At 44.2% G+C, this 15,190-nt stretch overlaps 1 long non-coding RNA gene across 1 annotated transcript; it reads left to right on the top strand.

Moving 5' to 3' along the window:
• Positions 1-12,543: 12,543 nt before the first annotated feature.
• LOC307047506 lies at positions 12,544-13,955 on the top strand. Its single transcript, XR_013810453.1, has 2 exons — positions 12,544-12,791; positions 13,563-13,955. It is a non-coding gene; the product is annotated as an uncharacterized lncRNA (long non-coding RNA).
• The last annotated feature ends 1,235 nt before the right edge of the window (positions 13,956-15,190 follow it).

The raw sequence follows: 15,190 nt of genomic DNA, 5'->3' as shown, positions 1-15,190 counted from the left end.
CAATAAAATAAATTGATTCATAATTTCAAAAAATGATAAGTATATGTATGGTATAAATGAATAATGTTGTGAGCATGTTTACTTTTGAAATGATTTCTCACACAAAAAATCTAAATTATAGTAAATTGTAAAAAAGTTTTAGTCAATATAGGCTACGTTTTTCTGCCTAAAATAGTTTAAATTGAACGTAAACTATATCAATGCATGGCAATTAACCCGCTATTTAAATTGACTTTGGTTGAAGTTAACAATATTGATATTATATAGATATATAGCATATCATTGATGCAGTCTGTCTGAACACTTTTAAAATAAAATACTGCAAATGAAGAATATTTGTAATGTTCTCACAGATAGTGCCTTAACTGGAATTTGAAAACACGTGGCAGCTTTATTAACAGATGAAAAGATTTGTGGAAGGATAAATTCTTCATGGGCTTCAATGGCTCTCTAGATAAAGGGCGTTTTATGGTTGCTTGTATTATCCTCAGATAGTGGTTTGTTTAAATAAATAGTGACATAGCAATGAGATTTCTCCATAGGATTTTAGAAAATAGCTCAAAATAAGATCTGTGGGAAACGTACCTGTTAGATAAATGCACGTTTTGTTCAGCCGTATAATATCCACATGTCTACCCTACTTTTATACTTTTCGAATCATAAATCTATCGATTAGATTTATGATAGACTTTTGAAACTACAAGAAGATAAGGAGGACTTTTACAAACAAGTAATAGAGATTTTTGTCCAGAAGGATAGCCAAATGGACTTCATCTTCAAGTCAAGGTAAGACCGCAATTCTATTGAAAATGGGATCTTACTAAGAGAGAACAATTCAATATTTAAATGATAAAATTACATTTTTTGGGTATCCTTTTGTTGAACTGTCTGTTTAAAATTAATCGAAGCATCAGACACATTTTTTTTTGAAAGTAATATTATATTTGGATTTAGGTCAAAATATTTTATTTGTAAGCCTGAAGAGTCAGTGCCAGTGCCCCAGCAGCCATGAACCTCACTGCAGAAGCTTATATATAGACATCTAAGTATTCTGTGCCCCACCACTTTTTTACATATAGAAACGCCACTGCATATAAAACATAAAACAACAGAAAAACAAAAAGGACATCATACAGCATATTTACAGTGACTACAGTTTACATAGCTAGTGACATTTATAGGTTCCAACAGTTTCCGATTGGATAGCGTCTATCCGTGCTTTAAAAACATTTAGTGGAGCCAAATTGCTCAGTTTCCATTCCTTTTGCAGACTGTTCCAAGTTAGTGGAGCTGCGCATCTAAAAGCTTTCTTCCCTAAGTCAGTCCTAGCATCACCCTTGTATACAGCATCAGCACAATATCTTATGGAGTCAGATACTGGAAGTGTGCTGGAGGCGTTAACAGGGACTGATGGAAGGATGAGGCTGATGAGACTGAAGAATCTGCGAGGAACGAACTAGCGGCTGAGAAATAATCATATATTTACACACAGCAGCATCATAAGAGGCCAACCAGAGTGACAGAGTGTGTCAGTGTGCAGTCTACCATCCTCTTAAAATACTCTGTCCAACAATATCAGTCTCATGAAGAAAGTTTTTTTTAACACTTATTCAAAAATAGCAGAGAAACATGCATTCTTGTTCTCAGGAGGGGACATTGACAGAGGAGTACTGGAACAGTACACAGTAAGTACTTCATAGTACTTGTGGGGGTAGTTTCACTACTGAGTCCAACAGGATCAATCTCACGAAGAACTAATGGCAACAAAAAAGAATTCCCTCATCAAACTTAGCAGAAGTGGCTTGATTTTGTTCTAAGCAGGGGACTTTGACAGAGTATTTCTCAAAAAATACACAGTAAAAGTACTTCAATGTATTGTAAGTAGTAGGCTAACTAATCCAAAGTCAAACAGTATCAATTTCATTAAGAACTAATGGTAAAATTATATTTTTATCATTCATCAAATATAGCAGAAAAACATGCATTATGGAGGGGACTATGACAGAGGATTGCTCACAAAGTACACAGTAAAAGTACTTCATTTTATTTCTGGTAGAAGTCAAACTAGTACCGAGTCCAACAGTGTCAGTTTTATTAAGAACTTGTGGTAACAAATATTTGTATCGATCATCAAATATAGCAGGACAAAAAATGAAGAGCAGCTGAATTGAAAAAGCAAACTCGAGAGACGGCTGAGTGACCGCAGTGGAGAACCGCTGTATAGTTTAAATCTCCTAACAACAACCATTTTAGACATAGGCTTATTATATTTACAGCCCTTAATAACATCCATTCTCTGGGCTCAATATGTGTCTTGGCCGTTTTCATGGTGATCGCTAAATTCCCCTTGTTTATAATAATCACCGTTCCTTCAGCAGGATACTGTAGTGATTCAAAGTGTGATTTAAGCAAACGAGTGCTTTTGTTTTGAAATCACTTCCGTGAGTTTGGCCCCGCCCCTCACTCCAAGGACCATTAGACAATTTGGTAAGGTAAAAAGCAAAAAGCAAAAAGGCCAATCAGACGCTCTTCCGTTTACGTGTTTAATAAAGAAAAACAATTGGACGGTAGATACAAGGATTGATTACGGATTTTAAAGGTTGCAGCACATTTATAAAACCAAGTTAAATGGGAGTTATTGTTTAAAAAAGGAGCCAAAAAGATTTGACTATAGGCAACATTTTTCATTCCCACAAAGTGAAATGCACGAATACTGTCCAATCACTGTTTCATCTCACAGAGCAGACCTCAGGGGTGAAACAATAAAAAAAACATAACATCATGAAGGTTTTTAGGAAGTGAGCGCGTGTGTGTGTGTGTGTGTGTGTGTGTGTGTGTGTGTGTGTGTGTGTGTGTGTGTGTGTGTGTGTGTGTGCTCCCTGCTTTTTCCCAGGCGTGAGACTTTTATTCTAGCTACTGTAGCTGACAATGAAGCAGAGACACACCAGCAGGTTAACAGATTACAGACACACACACGCACACACATCCACCCACCCACACACACACACACACACACACACACACACACACACACACACACACGCACACACACGCACACACACACACACACTTTCTGGCTCTTGTATGTAAACAGTCTGGCTTCACAGGAATAACACTAGCAACAGCAACCTTTTATTCTTACAGTTTGGAGCAGGTTCAACCATATTTGTGGGTTTCAAGAGTATTATCTGTGCTTGGCAAGTGAAAAATGGATGACAAGGTAATAACAGTTATTAAAAGCCTTACAGATTTGTTCTAATATTACAGTATTTAAAAGGTCTAACTCAGGGGTCGGCAACCTTTTTGATATGAAGTGATATTTAAAAAAGAAATTGTTATCAGCGTGCCAACGATCGACAATTATCAAGGGGGGGGGGGGGGGTTGAGGAGCTTGACGCTTGTGAACTATCAGTAGGAGGGCGGGGGAGCCTCGCTGCGGGGAAAGCAGTGTGTGGACGTGTCAGTGCGACTTATGATGCCGAATTTAACAAACACATTTAAATAATTGGTTTAAACGGCATAATAATAAGGAGGATCGTCCGTTCTGTGATTCTCCAGAGTACACATGTTATGATATTAGGGTCAGTGGCGGCACCAGAGATTTTCTCTAGGGGGTGCTGTGGGGTACCTTGACGTTTCATAGAGGGTGCTCAAACTTTAAGGGTTTTCCATTAATGCACCAGCGCTACAGTTGAATTTTCTACTGCAACTCATACTTGTCAACCCTCCCGATTTTCGCGGGAGACTCCCGATTTCATTGTCCTCTCCTGGTTTCCTCCCGGGGTCATATTTCTCCCGCATTTCTCCCGATTTCTCACAAAATCAGATTTACTCAGGACTGTTTCCACTCGGACTTTAATACAGCTACACCATTGTTTGGTTTCCATGGTAACACGTCTCTTTAGTAGCGCGCGCAACTGAAAGTCTGAGAGGGTGAGGCAGATAGTCACAGAAAAAATCGACAACTACTCTACTCTCTGCTTACTCCTTTCCTGCCCACACATATGCTCCATCAAGGATGGTGCTACAGGCCATAAGGCATTGCATTTAGAACTACAATATAAGCATGTTAATGTTAATCTAACAGCTCCGGCGATCAACTAGCACCCCCCCAGCCCCCCCTCTTGCATTTTGAAATGCTCCCGAAGATTTTTTTTTAAATATTGAAGTTAAAAGCATCAATCTGGTGCACTTTGAGAGCAAAATGAAGAGATCTATGGATACATCTCTCAACATACATATGAAACAGAACTGTAAACAGATTTACTATTTCTTTATAGATATTTTACAAATCACTCCTCTTTTAAAACAAAACGTTTGGGACCCACTGAGATAACTAGACTAAAGTTAACTATCTAAACACTGAGAGTCCTTTACTTCACCTGAGCTGAGGTTATCTGAGACTCTCAGTCTGACAGGAGAGAGTTCTCCCTCCACTTTGTTGTTGAAAAAGCTCCTTATATCCGTTAGCTTGGCTAGCTAGCACCAGATGCTAACCACAACGATCTCCGGTAGAGACCATGGTAGAGACCCACCGGTGCTCGCGCACGCACACAAAATGGCTCGTCCCACACAACACACAGAGCAGAGCTTGAAGGAAACACAGAGAGCCAGAAGTAAGCTCCTTGTACTCACGAGGCCTATTATGTGCAGAATCCCTCTCGCTTTCAGGTGGTTTTGATTGAGTGTCCACACGTGGACGTTTAAGGACTAAAAAACGATCCATTTGTCACTTTGCTGTTAGCAAATAATTTGGCGCTCCAGCTAACAGGAAGTCACTCAAGTGTCACAAAGTAATTTAGCCTACGGGTAGGTCAAAAATCTAATGGGTGCTGGCCATTGGCCTAATCACCTGTTTTGGCTTTATGTTTTTGGTCAAACATTTGTTTGTTTCACATTTGCATTGAAGTAATCAATAATTTTTCTAATTTAATTTAATTTAATTAAAAAAAAAAAAAAACATATTTCTTGGGGTTGCTTAGTTCTCTGAAGAACCAGCACCTTACCGTGGTAGAGAGGTTTGTGTGCCCTGATGAACCTGGGGGCTATGTTGACTGGAACCTTGTGTTCCTGGTAGGGTCTCCCATGGCAAATTGGTCTCAGGCAAGGGGCCAGACTAAGATTGGTTCACAAGACCTCATGAAAGACGACACACGAAGTGAGGATACCCGGCCCGGAGGAAGCCCGGGTCCCCTTCTAGAGCCAGGCCCAGAAGGAGGACTCGTCGACGAGTGTCTGGTGGCCGGGCTTGCCACGGAGCCCGGCCGGGCACAGCCCGAAAAGGCGACGTGGGCAACACCTCCGCTTCTCCGTCCCGCGGGCCCACCACCTACGGGAAACAGCGATGGGGTCGGGTGCGCTGCCAGAAGGGTGGCAGTGAAGGCAGAGGGTCTCGACGGACCAGACCCGGGCAACAGAAGCTGGCTTTGGGGACGTGGAACATCACCTCTCTGGGGGGGAAGGAGTCGGAGCTTGTGCGGGAGGTGGAGTGTTACCAGTTGGATCTGGTTGGGCTCACCTCTACGCACAGCGTCGGCTCTGGAACCTTACTTCTGGATAGGGGTTGGACTCTATTCTTCTCCGGAGTTGCTCAAGGTGTGAGGCGCCGGGCGGGTGTGGGGATACTCACAAGTCCCCGGTTGGGTGCTTCATTGTTGGAGTCTACCCCAGTGGACGAGAGGGTTGCCTCCCTACGCCTGCGGGTTATGGGGGGGAAAACTCTGACTGTTGTGTGTGCTTATGCACCCAACAGCAGTTCAGAGTATACGGCCTTCTTGGAGACCCTGGAAAGAGTCCTGTATGGGGCTCCTGAAGGGGACTCTTTAATCTTGCTGGGAGACTTCAACGCACATGTGGGCAATGATGAAGACACTTGGAGGGGAGTGATTGGGAGGAACGGCCCCCCTGATCTCAATCGGAGTGGTGGTTTGTTACTGGACTTCTGTGCTAGTCATGGATTGGCATTAACAAACACCATGTTCGAACATAAGGATGCTCATAAGTGTACGTGGTACCAGAGCACCCTAGGCAGAAGGTCCATGATCGATTTCGTTATTGTATCATCGGACCTGAGGCCGTATGTTTTGGACACTCGGGTAAAGAGAGGGGCGGAGTTGTCAACTGATCACCATCTGGTGGTGAGTTGGGTCGAGTGGCGGGGGAAGCCTCTGGATAGACCTGGTAAGCCCAAACGTGTAGTTCGGGTGAACTGGGAACGTCTGGAGGAGGCCCAAGTTCAGGAGGCCTTCAACTCACACCTCCGGCGGAGCTTTCCGGGCATTCCTGTGGAGGTTGGGGATATTGAACCAGAGTGGTCGGTGTTCAAAGCCTCTATTGCCGAAGCCGTGGCGGGGAGCTGTGGTCTCAAGGTCCTAGGTGCCTCAAGGGGCGGTAACCCTCGAACCTCCTGGTGGACACCAGTGGTCAGGGAAGCCGTCCGACTGAAGAAGGACGCCTTCAGGGATTTGTTATCCCGGGGGACTCCCGAGGCAGGTGCAAGGTACCGACAGGCCCGAAGGGCAGCAGCGTCAGCCGTGGCCGAGGCAAAGCAGCGGGTGTGGGAGAAGTTCGGAGAAGACATGGAAAAGGACTTTCGGGCGGCACCAAAGTTGTTCTGGAAAACTGTCCGACACCTCAGGAGGGGGAAGCAGGGAACCATCCAAGCTGTGTACAGTAAGTTGTTGACCTCAACTGATGGAGTGTTAGGGCGTTGGAAGGAGCACTTTGAGGAACTCCTGAACCCGACAACTCCGCCCTCTATGTTAGAGGCAGAGCTGGAGTATGGCGGGGGATCGACACCAATCTCCCGGGGGGAGGTCACTGAGGTCGTCAAACAACTTCACAGTGGCAAAGCCCCGGGGGTGGATGAGATCTGCCCAGAAATGCTGAAGGCTCTGGGTGTTGAGGGACTGTCATGGTTGACTCTCATCAACGTTGCGTGGAAGTCGGAAACAGTTCCGAAGGAGTGGCAGACCGGGGTGGTGGTTCCCCCTTTTAAAAAGGGGGATCAGAGGGTGTGTGCCAATTACAGAGGCATCACACTACTCAGCCTCCCCGGGAAAGTTGACTCTAAGGTACTCGAAAGGAGGGTCAGGCCGATTGTCGAACCTCAGATTGAGGAGGAACAATGCGGATTCCGTCCTGGTCGTGGAACGACGGATCAGCTTTTTACTCTCGCAAGGATCCTGGAGGGGGCCTGGGAGTACGCTTATCCAGTCTACATGTGTTTTGTAGACTTGGAGAAGGCGTATGACCAGGTTCCCAGGGAGTCACTGTGGGAGGTGCTGCGGGAGTATGGGGTGAGGGGGTCTCTACTCAGGGCCATCCAATCTCTGTACTCCCAAAGCGAGAGCTGTGTCCGGGTTCTCGGCAGTAAGTCGGACCCATTTCAGGTGAGGGTTGGCCTCCGCCAGGGCTGCGCTTTGTCACCAATCCTGTTTGTAATATACATGGATCGGATTTCGAGGCGTAGTCGTGGGGGAGGGGGTCTGCAGTTCGGTGGACTAAGGATTGCACCACTGCTTTTTGCAGATGATTTGGTTCTAATGGCTTCCTCGGTTTGCGACCTTCAGCACTCACTGGATCGGTTCGCAACCGAGTGTGAAGCGGCTGGGATGAGGATCAGCACCTCCAAATCTGAGGTCATGGTTCTCAGCAGGAAACCGATGGACTGTCCACTCCAAGTAGGGAATGAGTCCTTACCCCAAGTGAAGGAGTTCAAGTATCTCGGGGTGTTGTTCTCGAGTGAGGGAACAATGGAGCGTAAGATGGGTCGGAGAATCGGAGCAGCGGGAGCGGTACTGCAGTCACTTTACCGCACCGTTGTGGCGAAAAGTGAGCTGAGCCAGAAGGCAAAGCTCTCTGTCTACCGGGCCATTTTCGTTCCTACCCTCACCTATGGTCATGAAGGATGGGTCATGACCGAAAGAACGAGATCGCGGGTACAAGCGGCCGAGATGGGTTTTCTACGCAGGGTGGCTGGTGTCTCCCTTAGGGATAAGGTGAGAAGTTCGGTCATCCGGGAGGGACTCGGAGTTGAACCGCTCCTCCTTCACGTCGAAAGGAGCCAGTTGAGGTGGTTCGGGCACCTAGTTAGGATGCCACCTGGGCGCCTCCCTAGGGAGGTGTTCCAGGCACGTCCAGCTGGGAAGAGACCAAGGGGTAGACCTAGAACCAGATGGAGGGATTATATCTCTTCGCTGGCCTGGGAGCGCCTTGGGATCCCCCAGTCAGAGCTGGTTGATGTGGCCAGGGAAAATAAAGTTTGGGGCTCTCTGCTGGAACTGCTACCTCCGCGACCCGACCACGGATAAGCGGGAGAAGATGGATGGATGGATGGATGCTTAGGGGGTGCTTTGGCAATCCTGGGGGGTGCTTCAGCTCCCCCCTGGCGCCGCCCCTGATTAGGGTCATGCAGAGTGAGATGAGATCGCTGTCCCTTTAAGAGAGAGAGAGAGAGGGGTGTGGCTTGTTCATGTGTGTTTCTGGATGGTAGAGCGACAGTGAGGGAACGTGTGTATGTTTCTGGAAGTGAAACGAGGAAGCAGAAAAACAGAGGTCTGTGCAGTAGCGTGGCGTGGGGAAAAAATTAGGGGAAGCCAATAATACGTCCTTTCTTTTGGGGGGGTGTGGTGGTCAATGTAATAACGTAACCAGATGAGTGATTACAGTGCCCGGTATCATTTTACACACATTTGTATCATACAGATGCAGGACTTACACACGCCTGTTATCTGACCGACAGGTCTGCACGTACTCTCCAGCCGAAACTCTAATAAGCATTCATTCACAAACTAATAGGGATGTAACGATACCAAAAACTCACGGCACGATAATATCGCGATAACAAGTCCACGGTACGGTATTTATCGCGATATTGAATAATAAAGGGAAGAAGAAAAAAAATTCTGATTTTTTTTTTTCAATAAAACATTTTTTTACTCGGAAAATGTTTTTTTATTACATAATAAATCTGATTTTTACAGCATTTTTGTAGGATAGCAGTATTTTAAAGTGTCAAAAACAAAGTGACAGTAACAGACTGGAACAAGAAAACCAGTGTTTTTGTACCTACTAGTAGCCTACTACCAAACAAAGTCAGCATTTTCTTTATGCCACTGCATCTCACAAATAAACAAGAACATTTAATAATCAGACCCTGCAATAAAATAAATCAAGTTTCACTTTAGTTTTTCAAGTAACTCAACTCAAACTCACTAGTCACTCACTCAGCATCATCAGACAGGTTTTTAGGCATATGAGAATGTCCACATTTCCAGGTATTTATAAGCTGGGATGTTTGGGCATTTACAATATCCCCTGCTCTGGGAAAAACTCTCTCGCTTGGTACTGATGTTGCTGGGACACCAGTGGTCGCGTTAACCGAATATTTTATTTAACAATGAAGGAAAAATCTGAAAGCAGTCTGTCATTTTGACAGATTAGAACAAACTCGGAACAGCCCCAACGTTTCCCCGCAGCCAGGCTCTGGTATTATGCTGTGTTATGCATGCCCTCCAAAAGGAAATGATATAGTTTCCAAACCGTACTTTGCCGTACAGATCAATGTCTGGGAGGTCTTGCTTTACGCTGTGCGCGTCCCGCGAGGTGCATGCACACACGGCATAACACCGCCCCCCCCCCCGTTGACAGTTCACGAGCATGCTCTATCGTGAACTTTTCAGACCCGACGGGTAATAAGGGATTATGACGGATATTTTACGATCCTGTCTGTCGAAATGACGGACAGCGAAAAAGTCTAACGCCAGGCTTATTGACATGACGAGATATAAATATATGGTTGGTACTTGTCAATGTCTCTAGGTGTGTAAATGTAGCCCTGTAAATACGATGTCCTTTTGTGTTATCTGTTGTTTTATTTTCATGTTGTAACCTACTTGCTGCCATGTTAGACAGGTCTCTCTTGAAAAAGAGATCGATGATCTCAATGGGACCACCTGGTTAAATAAAGGTTTAAAAAAAAAAAAAAAAAACTTTTTTTTAAAAATCGCGGTAGATTTTGTCAGTCTCACGACGGTATTGGGAAGTTTATTTACCACGATACCGCGATATTCGGTATATCGTTACATCCCTACAAACTAAATCAGGAGACCTTTAACGTTTTACCTCCGGTTCGCTGCTTTGTTCCTCACTGTACACAGCTACAGTTTGGGCATTGGCCTGTCATCAGAATGTATTTGTTGTTGCTGCTGCAGCGGAAGTTTAGTACAATTATTTTTGATTAAATACTCCAAATCTCCACCCTCCATAATTGCACTTGCTTCAGTTGTTTGCTACTTTCTAACGGCGGTGAGAGTGGTGCAGTGACAATATCTATCTTCTATCGATTAGATTTATGATTCGAAAATTATAAAAGTAGGGTAGACATGTGGATATTATCCGACTGAACAAAACGTGCATTTACCTAACAGGTTCGTTTTCCACTTACCTTTTTTTCGAGCTATTTTCTAAAATCCTATGGAGAAATCCCATTGCTATATTGTCGAGGGAAACCAAGCGCAGCTTACTTCCACTTTTTGGGACGCGTCACTGCACCACTAAGTTGATGCGATTTGATTGGATTGTGAGGCAAGGGAAGCCAGCCGCCTCTGGCTTCCCTTGGCATGGCCCTGACCAATCACAGGTTGGCAGGGACATGACGTGAGCCTCATCTGATTGGTCAATCCCTCCATTTTTTTTCACCAAGGGAAGCAAATTTCGGCTGGCCTCCTCTCGCAACAGAGAGTGCAATCTACTGTTTCACCCTAACATCTAGAGGGGCGCTGTTTCACTCTTTGTAAAATACTCAATGAGAATGGGGGAGAGACGGGCCGGCAGCAGCACATAACAAAGAATTTCCGAAACTAAACGAAGTGTTTTTATTTATTTATTAAAATTATAACTACAATCCGAAAAAACAGGGGAAGCCTGGCTTCCCTTGTCCTCCAGGAGAAAAAACGCCACTGGGTCTGTGATGTATTTTGTGAAACAGAAGAACAGCTAAATAAATGCAACGGCCTCACAAGAAGAGCTCGCCTCTCTCCAGTCATTTAAGATAAAGTGGGTTATTGAACCTGAAGCTTGTTGCTTCTGCCCTCCTCGACTACGGTCTGGGAGCCGACAGGAAAGTTCAACACACAGATGGCCAGTCCGCCCCTTTGTAGCATATTATTTCGATGAGAGATGAGCAGATCGCCACTGGGCTTTCAACTAAATACACAGCCACGCAAAAACTGCGGCATTTGTGCAGCTCCTTATGGGTACTGCAATTAGTGAAGTGCTTTCCTCCGTGGTGAAACGATCAGCACTGCACCACGGAGGAAAGCGGCAGAAAGTCGCCTGGAGATAAAGAGAGCGGGGCTGCGTTGCGTGCATGGCTTCCTTCTGCAGGTAACGGGGAGACGCGCCCTGGGGGCGGTCTCGTTCAGGATCCGAAAATACAATTGAAATATTTTTGCACACTTATTCCTAGTGTGCCAATGCTGGGCACGCGTGCCAGGGGTTGCCTACCCCTGGTCTAAATTAACATTGTCAACACTAATTAAACCAAAACACAGCTCCAACAGCATCATTAACTTTGCTGATGACACCAATGTCATCGGCCTGACCACGACAAGACGGCGTAGAGAGGGGAGGTCAGAGCCCCGACATCTGGGTGCCAAGTCAACAACCTCCAGGTCAATGTCAGCAAAACATAGGTAGCGACAGGGAGAAGCCCTCCTCATCACCATCAATGAGACTACAGTGGAGTCAGCAGCTGCAGGATTATATGGGTCCTCTAATGGCGCTTTTCCACTGCAGCACATAGAACGGTTTAGTGCGGCCCGGCCCGTTTTTTTGTGTTTTTCCACAAGGGGTAGTACCGGCTCACGGGTACGTTTTCACTTTTTTTCTGGCCCTCCAAAATCGAGGTTCTTACCGAGCCAACAACCGAGCTGAATATGCTAAACTAGTGACGTAAACACTCCCGACTGCTAATTGGTCAGAGAGAATCGTCACAATTCTTGGGCGAGTCAAGCACCATTTTTAAAACAGACGAGCTACCGTCAACAAACCCATAAAGAAATGGCAGCAACAACAAAAACACGCGGTGGTCGTTTGACGAGATACAAACGTTAATCCACCTCGTTGTGGATGAAAAAATACAGCGGTAACTTGACGGCGCAACGGACGCCTGGACTCGGCAACGGCCATGCAGGATGGTAAGTGTTTTGCTCACGCTCTGTTCTCTGCTTGAAAGCGTTGTGTCACTATCTATTGTACAGCTCACTTCTAACAAACAAGCCTATTTTATCCTTACATTTATGTTCGACAACCCATGCTTTTATTGAACCCTGAAGGGCTACGGTTAGCACAGATAGCATTAGCTAGAGCTATTGTTTGCTAACACCATATATTATTATTATTATTATTATATTATTGCCCTTGTGTTTCTCCTTCCCTGCCTGGCTGTTTCTCGTCTCGTGATTACCCCTCCCTGTATTTAATCTTGTCTCTTCCTGTGTTCGGTGTCGGTTCATTGGCTGTGTCTCAATTCAGGGGTTACGTCACTTCCGCCGAAAGAAGGCTGTCCCAATAAAAAAAAAAGACGAGACTCCTCCGAATGCGGCCCACGAATGCAGCCTACTTTTCCCCAATTTGACGGATACATCTGATGTACACTCCGCGGCCTACCATATCCCAGGGTGCAATGCGCGCAGGGAAGAGGGAGTTTTTTTCAAGTGAAATGGCTTCCCGTCTCCCCAGCAGAGTGGATTTAAAAGCAGCAGCGAGCGGAGGAATCACTAATAAATGTGAGTATTGGGTTTTAACTTACTTTAAATTAACTAACGTCACACACGTCAAACCCAAGGGGCATTACAACTTACATTTTTGTTAAATAATACGGATAAATATGTGACGCTAACTAGCTAGCTGGACGTACTACACTGTTGTTTACACTTATTTTTAATTCAATTCAGAAGTTTACTAAAGTCATACAGAGATCTTGGCTCTGTTATAGATAAGTTATACTTTATATTACATACATAGACCAAAGTGAAAACATTTAGACCGGCATAGCCTACAGTAGGCCTACGGTGGGATTTATAAAATGCTACCCTGAAGTGTAGCTGCTGTTTGCTTTATTTATTTCTCTGACAGTTTGCAATTTTTTACTGTTTATTAAACTTTGGGACAACATTACAACCTTTTTATTCAGCTCATACTGCTTTGAGGTAGGGCTAAAGGAAAAGCATATTTTAAATATTTCCACCAGATTTGATAATCTTTTATTTAGGTTAAATTGTATTTAATTTATCCTAATCCCATAATAATAAGACAATCACAAATAGACAGCATCCTTTAGCTTGGTGTTAGTTTGTGCTGTCAAAGGGATGCAGGTGTAATTTAATCTCTTTAGTTTTTTAAAAACCAGAACAGTAGGCTACATCATTTTTAAATGATCCTTTACGGATTGTTTGTCTGAAATGCTGAGTTACATTTTGCAATAATACTTTTGCAACCCTGTGTTTAATATGATTAATTCACTTTTTTCTTTTTCTCTTGTTTTTCTCTGTAATTAGGACAATTCTGGAGAAATGGATCTGCTGGAGAAGGATCCCTAATCTGAAAAGTGCACAGCAGATCATCAGAACAGAGCTGCCATCCACCTGGACCCCCCGAGGTGCTGGAGAAGGACCCCTAACCCCAGCGGATCATCAGGACAGAGCTGCCATCCACCTGGACACCCCGAGGTGCTGAAGAAAGCAAAACGGCGATCAGGAACATCCTCCACCCAGACCTCTGCTTACTGACGTCCTACAGACTTGTGTCTTAGTTTCAGAATTTGATTTTGTACGTGTCCTTTCTTTTAATAGATATTTAACGATTATAGCTTGAGTCTGTCCGATTCCCTAAACAGCTGCTTCTCTATAATTGCTGCATATATAATACAAATAAACAACTCCATAAACACACTTTTGCTTTTTTGATATTTGTGTTACTGCTGGTGATGTTAAATAACATGATTGATTTCCTCTGTCTCAATGATGAAAGTTATAACAATAGAAGACATGAAGCTGCAGAGAGAGGATGGATATATTCTTACCTCTACTTTGTGATAAGATCAAAATACAATATTACATTGTAATTGTTAAACACTTTGTTTATTTCATTTACAACATGTTTACGTAAGCAGTGGAATAATAGGGTATCTCTAGGTCATTAAACTTGATAGGTCATAGAAAATGTTTAATTGTGTATTTCAGCAGAGCGGGGGGGTTCACGTTGCTGCTGGACCTGGAGGGGCTGACCTGGGGACAGTGGGACATCATCTGGGCAGGTTTAGGGGAAGAAGGAGAATATAAATCACATATAATAATATAGTTATAATCACAGCTATTAAGATTAGAACACTATTATTGTTAACAATCAATCTATACAACATGATTTTGGTCATTTAAAAGAACATTGTTTTATTAGTACAGAAAAATTAAGACTTATTTTAAATATGAAATAATATGATTAAATTACATCAGCTATATATAATTTACTTATTAACTTACTAATGTAACATTACTGGGCGCTAAAGGAACAGCTTCATCTTATTTACCTGGCCATGGTCCTCTTTAATTCATCGCCGATGGTGATCTCCAAAAAAATGTAAAAGTAACGTTTCTGGATCCTTTTCAGCTGAGTTAGCTTGTAAGCTAATTTGCTAGAAGGCTGCTGGAGCAGCGCAACCGAACAGCGCATATCACGTGACGTGAATACGAAGCCCTCCGTAAGCTAGACCTTCTCATTTCGTAGGCCGCTCGGTCCAGCCTACCCGGTCTACGTGGGCTGGGTCCTCCGTGGACCGCGTAGGCTGCGTACTCCGAACGGTGCAACCCCTGAATTGAGACACGGCCATTGTTTTTCTCTCCCTTCATGTCACGCTCTATGTTTGTCCTTGAAGTTTTGGTCCTGGATTATTTACTCGTGCACCCCTGTTTTGGTAATGCTAAGTTTGTCTCTTGTTTTATTTTGTCATCGGCTTTTTTGTAAATTAAAGCTCGCTTTTTGTTAATACTGCATTTGGGTCCTACCTTTTCCACGCACCCTGACAGAATGAACCGACCAGTAATGGTCCAGTAATGGACTCAGCAGTTTCTTTGTCGTTGGCTCAACAAGCGGATCACCTCAAGTACGCCCGCCTAGAGTACATTTTTTA

This window comes from Notothenia rossii (assembly GCF_949606895.1).
Source record: "Notothenia rossii genome assembly, chromosome: 7".
Lineage (NCBI taxonomy): Eukaryota > Metazoa > Chordata > Actinopteri > Perciformes > Nototheniidae > Notothenia > Notothenia rossii.
This window is presented reverse-complemented; position numbering and strand designations above follow the sequence as displayed.